General features: G+C 48.7%; 1 protein-coding gene across 4 annotated transcripts in view; it reads left to right on the plus strand.

Moving 5' to 3' along the window:
* The first annotated feature begins 2,850 nt into the window (after nt 1–2,850).
* NCOA1 (nuclear receptor coactivator 1) overlaps nt 2,851–21,438 on the plus strand; it is a 151,167-nt gene continuing 132,579 nt past the window's right edge. For all 4 annotated transcript variants that reach the window (XM_084284549.1, XM_084284550.1, XM_084284552.1 and 1 more), the window contains exon 1: nt 2,851–3,155. The gene's annotated coding sequence lies outside the window, so the exon portion shown is untranslated. The remainder of the gene's footprint in view (nt 3,156–21,438) is intronic.

The following is a 21,438-nucleotide window of genomic DNA, read 5'->3' on the forward strand; positions in this document are numbered from 1 at the left end:
GCCATTTGTTCCTGCTGCTGCCACACCCAGCGTTCTTGTTCAGCCCCCACTTGGACCAATTTTACCATTTCTGCTGCATTTTTAGTGAATAAGTAAGTTGGTAGTAAGGGGGGAGCTCTGCACGCATCAGGGGCTCAGCATGAAAGAGAATCAAGCTCATATTTAGAGAATATGCAGAGCTCTAAAGAACCATGCTTGCCCTAAATGCTTGCAAAGCCATCATCAAAGAAAATATTTATTTCTTATTACAGTGCTGAATTTGGCCAAGAAGCTTTTAAACTCCCTACGATTAAAGTTACCTTCTTGGGTTAACGACTGTATGGTGGCTGCTTGTGACTTACAAGAAACTCTTAAAATAGCCTGCTTTGTAAACTGAAATAAAGCCCGAAAATGGACTTTAGTCCAAGCGAATTGTATGGAAAAAGAGGCTGCTGGTGACAGCGTAACGCAGAGGGACACGACAAGCAGAAAACCTCGGCGCTGGTTTGGTTGGCGATTCCACTGCTCACTTGTTGCTTGACCTCCACTTCAACCTCTTAAACGCTGCTGTGTAAATGTAACACGAAGATAATCATATCATCTTGTTTTACAAAGTGCTTGGGCTGGAAAGATCTAACAAGAGCGAATTATTTGTCATTTGCAGTCAGTTGGAAATTAAAACTGCCCTCAGATAAAGCCTCACCCAAGGCAGTCTCACTTACCTGGTAGGGGAGGCCTTTGTTTCGGATTTAATTCTAGGAAGTTTTAATATAATTTCATCCTACTGATGGATTTCATTTTTGCCATGTGTACTTCAGTGAGACATTTAATCCTTTCCATAATACGTTTTGAAGTCTCATTCATTTAAATTGTCACAGCCTGACAGCGCTGTAATGTACTTAAAAATGGCATTGTTTATACCCGCATTCCATTTAAAAATTAACTTGCAGATTAAAGTAATAAAAATGGCTTTATACTCCTCAGCGTTAATATCACGGCAAACTTTCAAAATGCCCTGACTGCCTGAGATTAGCTCATATATCCCTTCCTCCGGAGGAATTCACGGAGGGGAATATAACATCAAGCTCTACGGCTTGGTCTTTAGTCCTGAAGGCTGAGCGTTTTCTGCCTGAGTAAAAGCAAAGTGGGCACAGCCTGCAGAGGCAGTGGCGAGCTGGCAATTGAGGAAAAGCCAGGGACTTTTACCCAGCTTCCTTCCCCCTGCTGCTGTCACGGAGGGAGCAGGAGCAGGAGGAATCTGGTAGCACTTCCACCGAGATGTGTTGCAACAAGGGGTCATGCAGCAGCATGCAGCGGCAGCTAGCGTTGCCTCAGCCCCTGTGAAGTATGCAATTAAAGGGGAACCAGGAGTATTCCTTCGTCACCTCGCAGGCAGCGTGGGCTCTGCAGCAGGGAATTCGGCCTGGGTGCACGATCACGGGTCGCTACGTTGCTTTGCGTTTTTCTTCAGCGTTTTCCCCCTCGTTTCAGTGCTTTCGTGGACACGTACAGGCCTGAAATCCTTTAAAAAAATAAAAAATAAATCATGAATCACTTGCCTAGCTTAAGGTGGACAAAATACATAGCATTTTTGATACAAATATACCTCCGGATAACCACGCTGGTATGAATTAGCCCAGAAGAAGTCCTCTTGATGCCCAAATGAGGGAAGACAACAAACACAATCAATATCCCCTAGCCCTTTACCTTCCAAAGAGTTAATTCAGGCTCAGCCTGCCCATCCTGTTCAGGAGATAATGAGGCAGTTATGAAATGCACGCCTGCACGGGGGTTTTCCCCTTGGGAAGCAGAAAACCTCCGAGGTAACTGCGTGGGTCCCCCCGAAAAGAAGCCGAAATCCGGATCAGACGTCGATGGGGGTGACTACGCCGGGTGGATTTGCGATCTCGTGCGTTTGACTGGGCCTTTCAAGGCCAATTTGTTTGGTTGTAACAAACGCACTCTTCAAGGCCCCGGGGAATAAAGAGCCCCCACGGAGGAAAATGAGCCACCTGAAGCTCTGGTTTATTTTAACCATTCAGCCCATTGAGTTGTTTTGCCTCGTGACACGTAAGGTGTTTGGGGATTTCACAGCTCCACAGAGACGATGAATAATGTAACACCGCGCAGCCAGGATGCGAGAGAACAGTTGATGGAGCAATTGCGGCTGTTCCACTTGCAGCACTTTTAGGTGGAAACAGCAGAAAAAAATGCTTCAGATGAGACCGAGCACGGGGAGGTCTGCACGGGGCTGCCTGTCACCCCGGACCCCTCACTGAACTTTTTATTTCGGTGCCAAGCGAAAATAGAGGTATTTCGGTGCTCTGCCTGCCTCGGAGGAGAGCAAGGCTAACTCAAGACGTAGGGCGGCCATCAGCTCTTCCTTGAAGCAGGGGATGAAGATTGGGAAAGCGAAGCTGGCGGGCGACTTGTGGCACCATGCTGGCGAGCAGGAGGGAGGCGAGAGCCTCCATGGGGCTCCGTGGGGAGCTAATGGAGGACGAGGCTGGGCTGGGTGGGCGTGTGGAGGATGAAGCGGTTGAGCTTTGTGCTACTAAAGACATAAAGATGGTTTGTGGTGGCGGGGCAGACGGAGGTAGTGAAACACCTGAGGCACACACAGAGCAGGGCTCAGCCCCTCAGCGCCATGACCGCTGCTAAGATGGCGCCCGGCTCCCCCCTCACCCCCTTCCCTCAGCCCAGGGGCGCCTCGGCGCCATGGGGCTGGGGGGGGCGGCAAGATGGCGGCTGAGGGAGGAGGAGGAGGAGGAGGAGGAGGAGAAAGGAGGAGAAGGAGGCGGCTTCCAGCGACGCCACCCCCCTCGTCCTCCATGCCCAGCTCCGCCCCGTCCCGCCGGGAGGGCTGAGCGAGCGGCGGAGCCCCGCAGCCTCCACCGCGCCGCCGAGGCAAGGGGCCCCGGGTGGCCGGGAGCCCCGCGCTAAGCGGGGGGAAGCGGGGCCCCCAGAAACAAGCCAGCCTCCGTTCCCTTCCCTCCATAATTCCTCCTCCTCGTCCTCCTCTCAACCGAAGAGCCGCAGCCTCCCCTTTTCCCCGGGGCCGCCCCCGCCGTCTCGGCCGGGGGAGTCGCTGTCGCCTTGAGCGACCGGCGGGGGTGGCGGTGGCGGCGGTGGTGGGGAAGAGAGAGGCCGGAGGCTGCTGTCAGCCGGGCGGGCAGGTGAGTGGGGGCGGAAAGAGGGAAGGAGGAGGGAGAAGAAGAAGGAGGGAGAAGAAGAAGAAGAAGAAGAAGGAGGGAGAAGGGAGGGAGGGAGGGAGGGACGGAGGCCGGGGCACGCCGCTGCCCCGCCGCGCAGGCGGGGGTGTGTCCGGCTGGAGGCCGGGATTTGGGGTTGGTGGTGGTGGTGGTGGGGGGGGACACACAAATTACACACGCACACTGCACACATTGGGACTGCCCCTTCGGGAGCCTCCCCCCAGGCAGCTGTCATGGCTGGGAGGGGGGAGAAGAAGAGGGGGAGGATGGTGGAGGCACGGCCTCCCCCTGCACACCCCCCCCCTACAGGGCTGCTATGGCGGCTGTGGGGGCCGATATACCACAAGGGGGGGGGGGGGGGGGGGGTTGTGAGGCAGCGAGCCTCTCCCCCCCCCCTTTCCCCTTCATCCACCCCCTTTCCTTTCTTTTTTTTTTTTTTTTTTTTTTTTTTTTTGGAAGATTTAATGATAAAAGTTGAGGAAAATAAAGTGGAGGAGCAGTTTTCGAGCCCTCCTGATTTCCACGTCCCGGGGAAAGATGGCTGAAGGGAAAAGGAGGGCGCCGGCCTCTTTTTTGGGGGGGGGGGGGTGGTGGAAAAGGGGATGGGGGTGAGCCTCGGACCCCCCCCCCCCCTCTTGGGGAGGCCTCGGCGGCGCTGCTGGCGGTGACAGCTCTTTGTTTGCCTGCTGCATCCTCCTCAAATCCCCCCCCCCAGCCCCAAATTTCCTCCTTTACCCCCCCAGGTTGAGGCTGTGCCCCCCTCCGAGGCCGGTCTCCCCCCCCCCCTCTCCCCAGAGGGTTTTTTGGGGTGAGGGAGTTGGGCGCCGTCAGGGTTTTTTTGGAGGTAGGGGGAGGCTGAAGGTGGTTCGGAGGTATCGGGGGGGTTTTGGGGTGATTTCAGGCTGAAACGGGTCTGCTGTGGCGTGCTGGGTTTGGGGGAGATGGCAGCACCCCCCCCCCAAAGGCAGGCAGCGACTTTGGGTGCCCATCACCCGCTGCCCTGTCCCTCAAACCTCCCCCTCGATCGCCTCCCGCAGCAGGTTCCCAAAATCTCCGCTGGGTTTGGGGTCTCGCCGGGGTTGGGGGGGGGGGGGGGGAATATCTGACATTCGGCCGTCGGAAATCGGTGGCGGAAAAGCCGTTTCCTTCCGAGGGAGGCTGGCGGAGGCGCCGAGAGCCTCCAGTTTCCTAGGTGCGCTTTGACCTTTCGGCGGCCGAGAAGTGGGTCACGGCCGCGATGCCTCGCCGATGCTCTCCCGGATTCACACCCCCCTCCCCAAAACCACCCTTTTTTTTGGGGTGGGCGAAAAGGTGTGTGTGTGGGGGGGCTCCTTCCCTCCGGGCTGCTCTTTCGGCCCCCCGGGTGGCCGGTAGATGCTGAATTTTCGCTGCCCAAATAGGGCATAGCCAAAAAAAAAAAAAAAAAAAAAAAAAAAAAAAGAGTGACACAGCAAAGGATATCGTAGCTGGAAATTCGGACCCGGGGGTGGGTGGTGCTTGCATGTTCCTTCGCCTCGTCTCGGGGCTTGGATTCTTTGTGTTGCTGGTTCAGCCTTTTAAAAAAAAAAAAAAAAGGCAAAAAAAAAAAAAGCCCTGGGTTGTGTGGGCTGGCAGGATATCCATATATACGCCTGTGCATGCAATATTTGCGTGTGTGTGTTTGTATTTATATCGATGAATGGAAGAGGGGTGTACCTGGCGAGTTCTAGGTGCAAGGTGCTCAATGTATAGGGAGGAAAAAGGTGCTTTTAGAGACGTGCTGTCCCACTGCAGTTTGGAGGCTGTGTTTCTCTGCCTGTATAACTTCAGTAAGTGTCCCCGTGCTCTAAACATCGCTTGCTTTTAGATAAAGTTTTGAAAATGTTGGATGCGGGACTGGCTGCGGCGCGTGGTGCACGTACAGCGATGAACCCGGGCCTCTGGTGCAGCAGCAGGGTGAGAAACGTGGTGAAGAAGGAAAAGCTGGGTGCAAAGCTGCTGATTTTCTGGGGAAGTGGTGAAGCCTTCCCACTCCGGAGGGCTGTTTGGTGGAAATGATTAAAGTTCAAGTTGCCACTTCAGGGGACAAACAGCTCTCGATGGTAGATAATAAACAGTAGTAGCTCTGGCAGCGCTCTACCTGGCTTGCAGCCGATGGGCATGATGAAATGTTAAATCTCAACTTATTTGCTCAAGATGGGTATCTGGCGTTTGAAACGTGTTGCCAAACAATATGGCAGCGCAAATCCCCGCTTCCAAAACAAATAGGCTCCCCGGGAAGGGAGCAGGAGGGGGGGGGGGAAGCTGAGCGTTGGGGGAGGCGAGGAGGCCTTGGCTTCTTCCTCGCTAGTGGTTGACTTTGATTTCGGTGCTCATGTTTTCCCTGAGCCGTGCCCTCCGATAATGCTGAGACACATGCTCACAATTGCATGACTAATTCCCGTAATTAGTCATACACTTCCACTCTAGATTTATTGGAGTAGTGTCAGTGTCATTCTCACGTTGTAAAAGTCCGCGTCGGGGAGCATGTGCCCTCTGTTGACTTTCCTGTGGGCTCTCGCCACGGCTGTCGGGTGGGCTGCTGACAAACGCCGCTCGGCTGCCTTGCAGGAGAATATTTTCAGCAAACAGATCTGCTGGAGATCAGCACCTCGGCGCTCGCTAATCTTGAGTTGGGGGGGGGGTGTAATTTGCATGAGCCTTTGCAGGGGTTGTCAGAAACGAAGGTGTGAGCGCCGCTGCTAAAAATATCCCGGCTCCTGCATAAATAGTTTGCCGGTTGAAAAAAAAAAAAAAAAAAAAAAAAAGAGTGTATTTTGTAGAAGGAAACTATTTATGCTACAAGTTCTTCTTGTTTTGCTCGGTTGACTGCGTTTCTTTGAAGCGTGGTTCTTATCTCCTTGATCAAAGGGGAGGAATTAAAAAAAAAAAAAAGAAAAAAGAAAAAAGGGGGGGGTTTTAAAGTTAGATTCTTCCTTTAAAGACAGGGTTTGGGGCAGGAATGTCCCGGAGTTGCAGGCAAATATTTTAACGAGGTATTGCTGAAGGGCCGAGGCAGCGTGTAATACCCAGTAGCATGCGGCCACCCCTCCTGTATATACAGGCTTTAATTGTTGGCAGATGCAAACAAGTGATTTTTATTGGTGGTTATATGGTTATATGCTATTTGGATTGCTGCAGCACCTGGGAATCCTGGTCCGGGTTTGCAGCGGGGTAAGATTGGTGGAAAAATAGAGGAAAAGTGGACGCCGCGTCCAAAAACTTGAAGTCGGAGCCAAAGGCAAGAGGTGGAGGAGCAGAGCTGTGATGGGGAAGCAACTGGATGGTGCTGGGCAGCAGGACAGGAGTCACAGCAGCCTAAATATTGAGCGTTTTGGTTTCGTTTTAGATAATATTGCAGCAGAAGAGTGCTTTATGGCCCGTTGGGAAGGGATGGTGCAGGAAAAGGGGCAGGAGGCGGTGATGTGCGAGCCCCTGGTGCTGTTTGAGCTCATCCAGCTCCTTGAGCTGGGGAGGATTTGCACAAGTGGCTCTGCTGGCAGGGCGGAGGTGTAGCAGGGAGCGTCTGAGAGCAGCCAGGGAGCCTTTAACCTCTCCCCCTGGTGCAGCAGGACCCGAAATAGTTCGTTTGTCTGTAGCTGTGATGTTAAAAATTCCGGCTCACTCGTGAGCACCGTCGCATTTTGCACCCAGAGCCTGGCGTGTGAGAGTCGGGCTGGCTCAGAACAGGTTTGTACCACCACAGCAGCGTCCCCGTGGGATGATGACCACCCGAAACGCCGTCCCACACCAAAAGCTTCCAACCCAAAGCGCTCGGAGGCTTCCGAGCCCCGGCCCGAGCATCGAGGATGTGTCAGCGCCGCACGGTTTGCCTGCGCCCCTGTCATTTACAAAAGGCAGATCTGCTGAACTGGTTTGGAGGTTCTGTAAGCCTGAACTAATTTACCTGACTGGGAATGTAGGTTAGAAACTAGGCTTCGCTTGGCTTTGGGCTAGAGCCAACGCGCTCTGCGGGGAGAATGCAGGCTCGATAGCTTCTGCGCTGATCATCCTGCGATGCTTTTCCTCCTCGTTCCCCTGAAAGACAGGTAGGCTCTTGTGTGGTTGACCCAGTTGCTCGGGAAGCAAGCCCAGCATATCTCGGCACCAGGAGCAGTGGGATGTTTCCCTTAGGGTGCCCTCGGGGGAGTTGGAAAAAGTCAGGATGTGGTTTTGGGGCTGGACCTTGGATGCGCTTGGAATGGAGGTGCTGCCCCGATGAGGTCGCCGTGCCCAAACGAGGTAGGTCTGTAAAGCAGCGTGGGTAAATCTTTGTGTGGATGCTCCTAAACCTCTTCAAACCTGGTTTAGTTTGTTCTGTGAGCTGAGGCAGGCTGTCCTGGTGGTCAATTTTAAACCAGCGTGTCCACGCTGAGGTTTGCCTTGTCTTAGATGCGAGTCGGAGCTGCAGGAAGGTGATCTAGGAAATGAAAACAGCGCAGGCAACATCTAAATCAACAATTTACTGGCTTGCCTTGGTTAGTGAACTCTCCGGTACCCATATTTTGCTCTAAAGAGCTATAAATTGTCAGCTTACAGCTTCCACAGATGAGTGGAGTGGTTGTGGGATGCATTGGCACCCTTCTGCGGAGGAAAAAGGGATCCGTAAGCACCAGGTCCTGCTTTAAACAAGTGTCAGAAATGTCCCAGTCGAGGCTGATCCTGTAGCTAGCTATTTTGAAACAAAAAAATCATTAAAATGTCTATTTTTGAGCTATTTATGTGTATTCTGTGTTTATTTTGAACGATATGTCGTGGAATATGCCATGAAACGAGCTGAGAACCGGGTTTCTTTGGATTCGGTTTTTGTTTTCCTTTTCTAATTTGACATCTGAAACTCCAAGGGTCTCTTTCTTTTGGGTTTGCAGCACGCAACGACTCGAAAAATAAAGCAGCATGGCAGGCGAGGCAAGAAGGCTTGGTTCTTGTATTCCTAGGATGAAAAGAGGGACGAGGAACTGTTTCAAAACCAAACAAAATCAGCAGCTTTCCTACAGACGTGCAGCTCAGGCCTTGATTATGAACAGAGGGATGTGTTTAGAATCACAACACTGCTCTGAATTTGAAAGGTATCGCATGGCCTCCAAATGGGTAGGTGCTGACAGCGTTATACACCTAACATTAGGGTTTTCTCCTGTGCTGGCTTTGGGAAATAAGGGCCCCAGGAGCAGGGAGAGCTCCCAACCCCCAGCAAAGTGATCCATTCCCTGTCCAGGGATCTCAGAGTCGTGCTCGTTGTTTCATTAATAAATAAAAAAATAAAGTTGGTATTATAATTTTCCAGTGAAACCACGCACCGAGGGCTTAAAAATGAAAGCTGAAAATATTTTTCTCTCGTTTTTCCCCTTTTCTGTTGGCGTTGTATAACTCCTGGATTGAAAGAAATAGGAGAGGAAAGCCCTGAAGTTTTCAGGCCATTAAATCAATTAAATTCATGTGTAAAGCGCACAAGAAGTCTCACAGCTTGGACTCCTTAACTTCTCTTTCTTCTTATTTCTTGTAAACAGCATACTTCTAACCGGTCCGCCCTCTCTTCTCTCCCCCAGAGCCTGTGTTTTGCTCTTAATCTGAGACTTTACATCCAGTTTTATCAACACACTTCAAAGGTCTTGAAGAAGTTGAGAGATGAGCTTTTTACTGGAAGTGCTATTCAAGCCTCGGTCTTTGAAGTTCTTGTTTAAAAAAAGTCTGACTAACCTGCAAAGGATTTTGACACATGCTTGTGACCAGTTCTTTTAAATCATACTGGAAAAATTGTGCCTGGAAATAAACACGCCGGAGTTCAACCTGTTGTAGGCTGGGCGTGGGAGCTTCACCCCTTTTGTCTTTCTTGTGCTTCTCGGACGTGGTTGCTGACAAGGAGAGTCCCGGGTCTTGCGGCTCGTTCTGTAAACAGCTGGCTGCTTCTTTCTCTTTTATGAGCGGAGATTTCCAAGCAGGATGAGTTCCCCAGGCTTTTCTTCCCTGCTCCCAACGCGCTCAGCGGAGAGGCGGAGAGCAGGCGAGTGGTTTTTAACGATGGGAGATGCCGTGTTAGGATCTCAGGCGTGATAACTGGGCGCTCTGGAAACATTTACAGCACGAACATTTATAGTAGGAGCCATGCTGCATTCTCGTACGACTCCTAAGTTCAGATTTAACAGTGAAGTGCTGCGTGCACGATGCTGTTACGCGTGAAACTGGAGCGTTTACAAGGTGCTTGTATCTCAACTTAGGTGAAGCTGAGCGCAAAGTCCCGGTGTTTATTGAGATGTAATCAGTCAGAAGCCTAATTGTCGGTAGGTAGAATTTCCTGGAGTGGATTCGAAGTGTAAAATAGCTCAGTTTGTGTCTCCAAATGTCATTTTAAGGGTGCTGGTTCATGGAAAAAGGGAGAGCTGGTGGTGAAGCACCGCGGTACGTACACCTCTGAGACTCCCGGGGTAGGAACAAGGACTTGAGCTAGCTCTGCCTCAGCAGCATGCAACTCTTGCTTTCTTTTAAATTAAGGCTTTAATTTAAATTAAGGCTTGTGTTTGTACTGTCTGCAGGCTTTCTTGGTGCTCTCCCATCTTTATTCTAGTGTCCACACGGTTATTTTTCTATAGAGGTTACTCTTAACACTTCATAGTAAAAATACTTGTATGTGAATTTTCTCTGGGTGCGTGAAATTGCGTTCGTAGATTCATATTTTGTTGTAATCAACTTTTTTTTGCACACCAAAAGCAGTGGAAGCCGTGCTATCCCAGCACCTCTGACAGCTGGATTAATAGTCACGTCCTTAACCTTTCGAGCAGTTTGCCCAGACTCGACGATGTTGGCATGAAGTTCTGTTTTTTGAAGATGCAGTGGCGATAATCCCTTTGAAGGCCCAAAGTAAATAAAAGAAAAAAGCTTTAATGAATTCAAAAATGTCATTGAAAATAGCATTTGGCCCGATTTTGCACTTTTATTGTTGTTGGAAAAGGAAACCATACAGTATATACAAAGCTTGCTGTATGGAAAATAACTCCATGGGAAGTGTAACTTAATCTAGTTTATTTTTCAGATTCAGTGAAAATGAAAAAAATAAACTACCTAAATTGTATTAATTAAGTCTGTTTCGATGTGACAATGTGATAATTTAATAGAGTTCCCTGGTACTTCTGTGGATGAAGTATGTTTAAATACGGCATATAAAAAAACAAAACAAAACAATTTGTTATTGCAGACTAGAACCAAAACCTGGGAAGTTTAAACAAAAATGCGATCTAGTTTGTAAAGCTGAACATTTCTAAAGTTAGGAAAAACAGATGCAACTGTAATTATAATTTTGTAGCCACATGATATTTTTCCATAGATTCTCTGACTTATTCACTGTATGGGTTGGACCAGCAAAGTGGAACGGATTAAGGTTGCACAGATGATCATAAATCTGTTACTCTATAATTTTTAGTGCTTGTTTTTTTTGCAACCTACTTAATTTTCTTCTAATGTTTTTAGATGATAAGCTGCTTCGTGCTGTTAATTTTTGATATGAACTGAGCGTCGCACGTGCGCTGGCTACATTTTCTAATGCCCCTGCAAGACAAAAAAAATAATAAATAAATCCTGGGTTTTGCTCCCATTTTCCAGGCGAATAAAACAGAATCATCGAAATTTAATAATTTACCCAAGTAGCAGGGTGTTCCTGAAAGGTAAAAGGCACTTGACAGGTTACTCTCAAGCACCCGGAATGCTCGACCACTCGAGTTGTGTACGTGGATTTATTAAATTGGGTGCAACTTGCCTGGGGTTTGCCAGCAGCCCTCAAGAGGCTTGGCTTCAGCAATCTCTGCGTTGCTGACAAGTGGCCCTGCTGACAGGCATCCGATGGCTTTCGTTTTGGAGAGCAGAGGTTCCCAAAATGCAGCGTGCAGATGCCCCTGGTACAGGGAGCACCTCAAAATTGGGGCGGTTTTGGGATATGGAGGGGGTAACTCCTGGTTTTGCGGGACCCTTGTGGGGAGCCTGTCCTGGTGTCTGTGTCTGGGGGGAGTGAGGATGAGGATGGGTGGTGGGGATTTGGGGCTGGGGGATGCTGGAGGAGAGGTGGTGAGAGCCAGGTTTTGTGTCCTCAGTGGTGGAGGATGGGGTGTGCTGCTTGGGTGGGGTGGGGATGACAGCGGGGTTCTCATTTTGGGCTGTGGAATCACAGAATCCCGGAGTGGTTTGGGGTGGGAGAGACCTTAAAGATCATCAAATTGCATCCCCTTGCCACAGGAACACCTGCCCCCAGCCCCATCCAGCCTGGCCTTGGGCACCGCCAGGGATGGGGCACCCCCAGCTCCTGGGGGCAGCCTGCAACAGGGCCTCACCACCCTCATAGTGACAAATTTCTTCTTCATCATCCTCGGGGCCTCCTCTGGGCCCCTCTCCAGCAGCTCCACGTCCTCCCGGTGCTGGGCCTGGAGCTGAGCTCGGGGCTGCAGGTGGGGAGTGGGTGGGAAGGTACCGAGCCAAATCCTGCCGCCGAGAAATGTCATCCAGCAGCAGGGAAGATCTGCCCGGGGAGAAAGCAAAAAGCAGAAACACGTCGCTGCTGATACGGCCTCCCCAAAAATCCCCACGGCTTTAGTTCCCCGACGTGGGGCAGGCCCGCTCGCTCGTCGCCGTGCGTGCGAGGAGGTGCCCGCACTTGAACGCTTGCCCCAGAATATGTGATCGCAGAGATAGCCCAGACGTCTTGAAAACTGTTTTAAAAAACCCTGAAAGCTTTTTGAGGAGGTGTGTTAAAAGCAAGAAGCGTGCTTTTCCTCTTGGGTTTCCTTCGGGTTGCTGGAAAATACCTATGGTTGGTAATTCATCTGTTTGGCGTGGAAATAAACTTTCAGGGGTTTGTAAGAACGGTTTAAATGAATCTCCTTGAGCGAGGTTGAAGTTTCATTGGGGTAGGCTTAAAGTGTGAGGGGAAAATGCACAGAACAGCCATTAAAAAATAAAACGAATCCAAAAAACCCCAGCCTAAACCCCAAAAATACCAGCCTGGAAATATTTTCCTCCCTCTGTGCCGCCCCTTAGCCTGCTGCCCGGGGGATCCTCGATGCTGAAACTGCCAGGGGTTGCTGCAGTCTGGTGCTTGGTGGCATAGCACTGACAGGACGAGAGCATTGCTGCAACCCGGGCTTGTCTTGCTGCAAATTTAGGAGCTTTGAGAGCTCCTGCTGGTGGAGAACAAGCCTCTTGCTGTCCAGTCTGCTGGGGATTTTTGCAAAGTGCGCCGTCTCCACGGGGTAGGAAAATATTCCCGTTTCCCAGGTTGGCACGGGCTCGTGGGGAGGTATGGAGCTGCAGTGTTTGACCTTTGTACCTGCGTGTAGGTTTCGGTTTAAGTCTCCTAATCTGCCATGGCAATATAATCTTAATTGGTTTGCTACGAGATTTCTTCAGATAGGGCTCCCAGAGCGCGAGGAGTGAGCACGAACTGCTCGAAGACAGAGGAGCCGAGTTGGGTTCGAGCTGTTCGAAAGCCTTCGGTTCAGAGATAAGCTCGTATTTTACATCCTGATCAGCGAGTTCTAATGAGATTTGGAGCACTAAATGAGTTCTCAGCTAACCCACAGAATGATGCATGCGGCTCATCACGGAGCCATTGTTCTCAGCAGCCCTCGCTGGTGAAAGCATTTAGGGAATTGTGCTACGCTGCGAGCTGGCTTTCATCAGCAAGTGGTTCCACCTTCGGAAGATGACTTCAGGAGACAGAAGGCATTTCTCAACGTCCACGCAGATTTCTGCATAAGGGAAGTAGCCCTGGTGCTCCTAGCAGGGGGAAAAAAAGAGCTATCTGGAAGTTCAGACACGTGAACAGGCTGTAGGATTAAGTGTTCTCTGGTGCGATGAGTGGGAGCCGTGTCTTCCAAGTGCTGGAAATTTCTAAAAGGCTGTTCTGTTTCTCCATCAGGAGGAGATAATGAGAGAGGACGAGCGAGGAAGGGGCATGCTGGAGAATACAAGCATGAAGAGCAGAGTAAGAGCTGTGCAAATGGGATGGGCTTTACGCCAGGGCTGAGAGGAGCCCTGTGCTTTGCTGCACTGGTGGCAGGGTGCTCGTGCCCTGGCAGGCTGCAATGGAAGTGTGCTGTTTTGCCTCGTAGACACATCCAAAGTCAAGGATTTTAATTTTTTGTCATGTTTTAGCAGAGGTTCCTCAGTTCCTGCGGTGGCCGGAGCGCTCTCCCGATGCAGCAGTTGGGTTCTTGAACTCTGTGCAATGGGGTCTGGAGAGCACCACGTGGCAGAGGTGGAATAAAACAGTATGAAACAGCCAGGGGAAGGCACTGAGATGCTCTGCAAGGGTTTGATCACGTAGGTAAAAAGGCATCAGGCAAATTTGTATTGTAAAAGCTCCTCATCTGAGCCTTCAGCTCTTCCTGTCCCTCCCGTTTCACAGGAGATTGTCAAAACTGGCGGTGGTCTTTCTCCTCTTCTGCAACCCGTTGTGTTTTCAGAAATGGCTTTTTTTCTTTTTTTCTCTTTTTTTTTTTTTTTCCTCCCTGAGTATTGAAACCCAGCTTTGTTTATTCCCGGCTCATTTCCTACTTTGCTGTGTAAGGCTACCACGTCTTCAGTTCAAGGTCCCTGAAAATGTTATGAATAGCCTTATCTCTGCAGGCTCCTTGAATGCATCACAAGTTCTGGGTACCTGGCCGGTTTGAACCTCATCCTCATTTTAAAAAAAAGAAGAAAAACCCTTATCTTTCTTCTCTGAAGTGACCTATTAGAATTCTCCCGTGGCAGAAAATTAGTATGCGTGGACTCGGAGTCACTCGGAGATGTGCCTGCCTAATGCACGGGCACAGATTTGCTAAAGAAACACAGCTAGCCGGATCGAAATCACTAGATATTGCTGTCTATAGAACCATTTATCTATTTTTTTTTTCTTTTTTCCTCCTTCTCACTGCCGGGTAGAGCTGCTGGACCTAATTTTAATACCTATTTCTGTCATTTATGCTATGAAATGATAACAGGATTATTAAAACATTATCTGCAGAGTCAATACGGGAGGGTTTGAACCAGCTGTGGTGACTGCTGGTGTTCAGACGGAGGATACGCTGCAATTTGATAAAGAACATTTTATGTTTCGTGGCTCTGAGATGCCTCGAAACCTGATTTTTCAGCTTATTAAGTAATTTTCTCGTCCTTTGTGATTTGTCTTCCAACAAAAACTAACAAGTATCTCACTTCCCTGTATCGAGGATTAATAAGCTGATGGCAAAGCGCTTGGAGCATAGCTGCAAAACACGGCTAAGTGGAACTTAAAGCAAAATCTTTGCTTTTCAAAAGGGGAAGAGTGGAAATCGCCTCCCCCTTCTCCCATCACCAGCACTCTGCTGGGCTTCGCACCACCATCGGCCACCCTCGTACTGCTCTGGACAAGGGCTCAAATGGATTTCTTCTCCTTTATTTCCTTCTGTCAAAGGAGTGGATTCTCCCTAAAAATCAAGCCCTCGTTAGAGAGGAGGAGAAAGTCTATAAAGCACTGTCTTCGCGCTCGCTTTGGAATCACAATTGCTCCTGCTGAGCTTCTGAGATAGACTTGAAAAGGCATCTTGGCTTGCATTATAGGTTAACCCAAATAAACGTTTAGTAAGTAATAGCAGTAATTAGTATTTATAATGAGGTAGTAACAGGCAACCTGAATTAGCCCAAGCTCCCATTGTGCCTGGAACTAAACAAACAAATAAGCTACTTAGGGAGGGACTGCCGTGATCCAAGTGTATTTGTCATTTCTTGTAATAAGTCTAAAATATATTGTAACGTGAGACTCGGTGCACCTTTTTTTTTTTTAGTCACGTAAGCGTAATCTTTATTAATATACGCCGCCTGCTTTTTGCTTACCTTGATCCCTCTTGGGTTGGCATACCCAAATTGTGCTTAATTTCAGTCTTCAGCTGCCTTTAAGTTCAAATGCTCCTGGTTGCGAGGTGTGGTGTGCTTGGGAGATGTCACGTAAGGACTTAGGGACTGCAGCCTTGCTTGCTGCTAGCAAGCTTGTCATTAAGGACTTTCAGATTGCAATTAAATCAGCAGTTTTCGTAGGCATGAAGCGTTGAGCTAAATATTTGAGTAACAATCTAGTGAATATTTGCAGTAAAAAATGAGGAAAAATGGTTGAACACCTTCCTTTTTTTTTTTTTTCTCTAAAAATTTTTTCTCCTTTTTCAGTCCTAGTTACACTTTGATGTTAGCATGGATAAGTCTTTGGGCCATGGATCTTATGCAGCCACAACAGTTTAGCAGAAGTTTTGAGGAAATATTTCAATATTTAGACCTTTGTTGTGACAGTGGCTTTGGGCGAGCTGTGCTCTACAGCAGAGCTGGGCAAATACGGCCGTCACGGTATCCACATAATTACAAAATCTGGTGTTACCGTTGTGTTTTCGTGGAGGTTCGTTCAGTTACTACCCAGCCACTTCTTTAATATGTGCTACATAAGTACAGGGAAGTATTTTAATAGTCAACTTGAGCATTATTAACTATTTTTCATGCAAGCCTAATTTACAGAAGCTGGTGCTATCTATTAAACACCCGCGCGCTTACAGCCTGTCCCAGATGAGTAATTTACGGCCGTGGCAGAGACTTCTAAATATTTAAGGATGTCCATAAAAAACGTTGCCTAAATAATCTTCCTGCCTTCCCAGTGCCGAAATGCCCGAGCTGTTGCCTCTACGGGCAGCCACTCTTTGGTAGCTGTAAACACCGGTGTGGATTGGTTTTATTGTAAGGTAAGGACACTTATCCTACTAGGAGTAGTAGGAAGGTACGTAGAAGTAGGAGGATGAAGAAGGAAGGATGAAGAAGGATGAAGAAGGAAGCTCGATGGCACGAGCCTTGGTCAATGGCTCGCTTTTGTTTCCTGCCCTCGCTCGCTGCACGGGCTCACGCTCAAGCTGTTGCTCTGAATCTGAAATTCTCTGAATTGCTCCATTGTTTTTTCTACTGTCCTTGCAGCTCGGGGATCTTGAGCTTGGCAGTCACTAAGTTGAGTTGAATTTACCTTTAGTATCTCTTGTGAGATGCGAAAGCACCGCAATTTCTGTTCGGTAGAATAAAGGCCCTACGAGTTCAAGGCCAGCTCTGGAAATTCAGCTGTTGACGTCTTTTGGGTTTTAGCTTGGTAGACGTTCAAGGGCTGTTAAAGAGATATTTGTTGTGTTTTCATTTATTTTTTTGCCCCCTAGAACACTCCTTCAACCAAAAAAGAAAAAAGTCCAAACCAACTCGAGAAGTTTCAGCCATCAAATCTGAAAATATATTTTTTTTCTTTAAAAGCTGAATTATTGAAGAGTGATGAGAAGATGTTAGATTGGGAATGGCTTCATCCGCTTAAATGGGATTGTTTCCCAAGAATTAAGGCAAATAAAGCTGTCTACCCAAGTGAACACTGAGCTAACCATGCTGTACATTGGTTTATTTGGGGGTCGTTATCTATTTCCAGGCTGTGAGTGCTGAGGTTCACTCTTATCGCAGAAGGACTCTCAGATCCTAAAGGAAGAGAGTTTTTCCTGATTTGGTCGAGCCGGACTTGCTCAAGATCTTAGAGGATGTTTATGGCAGAGCTGAAAATAGATCCGAGGTTTTCTGGTGCGTGCTTGAACCACAAACGGACCTTCCTGGTCAGATCCTGGAGCTTCCAATCCAAAGTTGGCCCCGTGGAGCAGGTCATGGCTGAGCAGAATTGCCTTTTTCGTAACGATTCCCCCCAAAAGTGGATACGTGAATGTGTACATAGAAAAATTTCTGCTGCTCGTTGAGGTCTGTATGTTTAGCAGCGATCCTTTGAAAAAAGAAGTGCTGTAACCCTTGAATGGTGCTGTCATTACCTAAAGCAGAAATGCCTGTTTTGATGGAGGAAAGCTCTGTTAATTTCCCTTGGCGTGCTGGCACGATCCCTGGCATGGACGGGGAGCTCTCGTTTCTAATGACGCTATTAAGACGCTGCCAGTAATTAGCATCCTTTGAAAATCAGGTTTTGCGCTTGGGCATGGGTTTATCAAGAAGAGGAGGGCTGGGGAAGGAGGGCTTCCACCTGGAACCTCAGCAAGGACAGCTCGCCGTGGCACTAGGGCTTGACAGCACCCTCGTTTTGGGATGGACACGAGCATCGTCCGACCCACGGAGCCTGAATTTCTGCAGGTCCCGGAGGAAAGGCTGCTGCGTGCTGTAGTTACCATGGGCAGGTCTGCTGCTCCCGTGTCGTTTGTCAGCGCTGGTGTAAATGTCTTCATAAAGCCCTCGCCTAATCCTCTTAGTCAAGCTAAAAATATGCAGGGCTTTATTTTTATTTTTTTTTTTGTTTATGAAGATTTTATCCCGGGCAAGGTTGTATTTGCTTCCAACAGATGCACGTGGTGTCCATCTGTGCTTTTTTTTTTCTTTTTTTTTTTTGAAATGTTTTGGCAACATTCATTTAGGGTATTATGCCCTATCAGGATCTCTGGAATCGACTAATTCCTGCTTGAAGTGCTTAAAATGACATTTCTGCTCCCAACGTAATGGATGCACACGTGTTACACAAAAGCAGCAACAATTTTTTTTTGCAAATGACGTCTAAGAGAATGATGTAAATCATTTATTTATTTAATTTATTTTATTTCGTGTGTCTGATACCGTGCTGGGAAGTTGACCACGATGATTTGAGGGTGGGAAGCATCTTTAAACTCCCAGCACGGGGCCGAGCCGATGGGTGCTGGAAGAGCCCTCCCAGGGGAATCAGAGAGATGCCAGGGCTGGTTCCTACCTGTTTCTATTGCAATGCTGAAGCCATAACTGGAATTTTTAGGGCTTAGTGCAGTGAAAGTTTCAGCTGTTGTTGTGTCTAATGTCGGTGGAGGTTTCTTGTTTCCCATTTATCCTGATCTCTGGGTGAAAGCCTTTTGGAAGCCCTTTATTTGGCATGAGCCGGCAGCGCTACCACTCGCAGCCTTGTTTGAGCTGACCAAAAACCTGTTAAAAAATCAAAATAGCCACATATCAAACAACAAACAGGTCTGTACTTCTCAGGAAGTTTTATTTTATAACTTGGGATCGTAGATCGTGTTCTCAGATGGCGTGAATGACGTTGAGTTTCTGTTCGTTTTCCCATGACCCGGTTCACGCGTTTCCAGCAGAATATTCTCTCACTGATTTTTTTTTTTTCAGTAAAGAAAAAAAAAAAATCCATCTCTTTGCATTTCAAGGACTTTTGAAAGACAAAACCTGATGGCTGTGATAGCCTCGACGGCAGAAAAACCCTACTGGTGAGAGTCCCCAGAGCCAAAAGGTGTATGGGGTAGGGTTAGGGCTACGGAGCACCTTGGGATCTGGACGCTCAGCTGGTGGTGCTGAGCCACGACACCCCAAAATGTGCTCAGGGGCAGCCCCGTGCTCCTCACCTCGTCTTCCCTACAGGATTGCCTGCAGATTTCGGGTGTCCCTGCATGCCAGTGGCAGGGGGGGGTTAATTCTGCACTAACTTTTCGAGGGAGAATGAATTGCCAGCGTGGGCTGGAGGCGTGAGAGCGTGTGCGTCGTCGCCCAGAACGGGTTTTGTTTGCAGATGGTCAAAGTCTACGTCCTGCTGACTTTGTTAGGGACTGAGAAGGTAATGGGTGACTAGCTGGGAAAGGAAAAGGGTGGAAAGCCTGAAGATTGTCTCAAATGTAGTTTTCACACCTTTTCTTCATAAGGTTTTCCTAAAATGACACAAAGCAGGGCTCCGGTAGCTGATATTTAAAAATGATGTTTAAAAATCAGACTAATGCATTGAAACCTTACCTGAAAATGACGTTTCTCAGCCTTCCAGCAACACAGTCAGTCCCAGGGGAATAAAACCTCATGAAATCTGGCTTTGGGGTGTCCCAAATGACATCTAAACGGAGCTCGGCAGCACGCAGCCGGTGGTTCTCTACCTGCGATGCTCAAACACCCTTCTCCTCGTCTCACCCCAACCCTGCCGACGGTGCCTGCATCCCCTGGGGTGTGCAGGTGTCCTGCCTCGACGCTTCCACCACCAGATCGAGCTTTTTCCCCTAAAGGAAGGGCGGTGGGTGCAACGCACAACCCGGGGAAACGCTGCAGGTGCTTGCTGGGCTCTCCGTGCTGACTTAAATCGTTCTAATTTTCTCGCTTGCTCTTAAGAAAATTAATTCACTCGCTGAGATGACAGCCTAAATGACTGCTTTTCAGCGGATAAAGAAAGGGGTTGACTTTTTTTTTTTTATCAAAATGTGATTGAAATGAGTTTCAAGTTTTTCTCCTGGCTTATTTTTGAGCACTTAAACCACTCCTCGATGAACATCTATTAAAAAAAAAAAAAGTAGGCATATAGTGACAAAGGGATGCAACAAAATCTCTGAATTTAGGCAATTTTTCCTCTTCTGAAAGTGAGACCGAGCTGTTAGCCCAGCCTGATGTTTACATGGTTCAATCTCAGCCTGGGGTGGGGAGGTGCAGAGGAACTTTTTTCGCGTCGCTGTCAGAAGTAGGCTGGAAAAATACCAAACAGGAAACTACAGCGCGTAGCGTGAGGAGCCCGGAGCTGCCAGAACCCGGCTGGCTCGACCCGTTATTTCGAGAAATCGGTCGAAATCAGACAATCAGCATCTTGAGAAGCTCACATCATGAGCGCTTATGGAAGAAAGGAAGGATGCTTCTGCTCGCTGCGCTTCTTGCAGGTGAGGGGTTGCGTGCTGCTCGCCACCCGCACCCCTCCGGGCAGCTTCTTCACTCTGTTTCTTCTCTGCTTTCTGCTCATTTTCCTTTTTGACTCTTTGCTCCTAGGATTATTAATGCTTTCGTGTCCGCAGCAGGCTCGGGATCGGCACTGCTTTTGTCTCCCGTCCGCAGCAAGAGCTGAGAGTGCTCCCCACCCCGTGTTTTCGCACGAGCTGCTGGTTACAGCATGGGAACAGGATAAAACGTGGCCTTGGAGGAGCATCCGAGCAGATTGTTTTGGCTTTCCCTGCCACCGCTGCTCCTCGGTATCTTCATCACAACCTGAGAGGTCCTCTCTTGGCTTCAGCCACTTCGGGAGTTTGTTAAAACGTTGGCTGGGAACCAGGATGCCCAGCGTGAACAGATTAGCTAGCCGTGCCAGCAGGGCCTGCTGCTCCTGTCGCAGGCTGTCTAGCTGTAAAAAAAAGAAAATAATAATAATAAAAAAAAAAGGGTAAGGAGAGCTGTGGGGTGGTTGTGCTGCCGTAGGGGGGAGCAGCGTTGGGGCAGCTTGACCACCAGGCATCAGCAAGTCTCATCAGCCTGCAGGTTGTGCAACTGGTGTGTCAGGAATGCTGGTTATCTATACGCCGTCCCCAGCCAGATGCAAATTCTATTTATTTAAACCGATTTAGATAAAAATAAAGCCCATAGCAGGACGTCTACGGGCTCGCTGTTCCAGTTAGATGTGTAGCAAGAGCTCGGTTTGGTCTTGACCGTAATCTCCTGCACGGGAGCACGATGTACCGACACCAGCCCGCTCGGGAGCTTGTGCAAGCAAAACTAAACTGCTTAAGGAAACTTTTACAAAGTTGAGAAGCGTTTTAAAAGGATGGATGTTGCTTTAAGTCGATGTATATTTAGTTAAACTCAATTTGGAGTGCACAAAAGTATGGAAGAGGTGCGGGTACCGTGAGCTGGCAGCCTCCTGCGCTGCCTTGCCGCGCTCTGCTTTGTGGATGCATTTATTCATTCTCTAAAGTTTCACAGGAATTGCCTTGAAAAATATTTTATGTACCCTGCAAGGTGAATTTTTAAGACCGTTAACAGGAGAAGTAAAGAATCTCACCACTATTTTAATGTTGGTCCTTGTTTATTCGGTGATCCTGGCTGTTTGCTTTCGGCACTCTCAGCGAAGCATCTCGCCGTTCCTCGTGCTCCTGGTGGCACAGCCTGTGAGAGAGGAGGAAAAAAAAAAACAGAAAAAGCTGCTGCAGGAGCAGACGGAGCAGCTTCCCTGGAGGACACGAGGCTGCCTTCGCTCTTCACACCTTGCTCTGTTGTGGGGAGGAAACGAGGGAGGAGGAAGAGGGAAGAGAGGAGGAAGGAAGCAGGGTAAAGGTGGTAGAGAGGAGGAAGGGAGGAGAGAGGAGTCAGCCTGTTTTAATTACCTTGCTGTGAGGTTTTGGTAGGGCCGTGCAACACGACTACATTATTTCATTGGTTTTAGTGAATCAGACCTAAGTAAAAGCTTTCCTCCATTATAGCAGGGTCGGGGTTTATTTTATACCGCCTTCAGCAAATTGTGTCCCTCTCC

Source organism: Netta rufina (assembly GCF_964035555.1).
Source record: "Netta rufina genome assembly, chromosome: 3".
In the NCBI taxonomy this organism is placed as follows: Eukaryota; Metazoa; Chordata; class Aves; order Anseriformes; family Anatidae; genus Netta; species Netta rufina.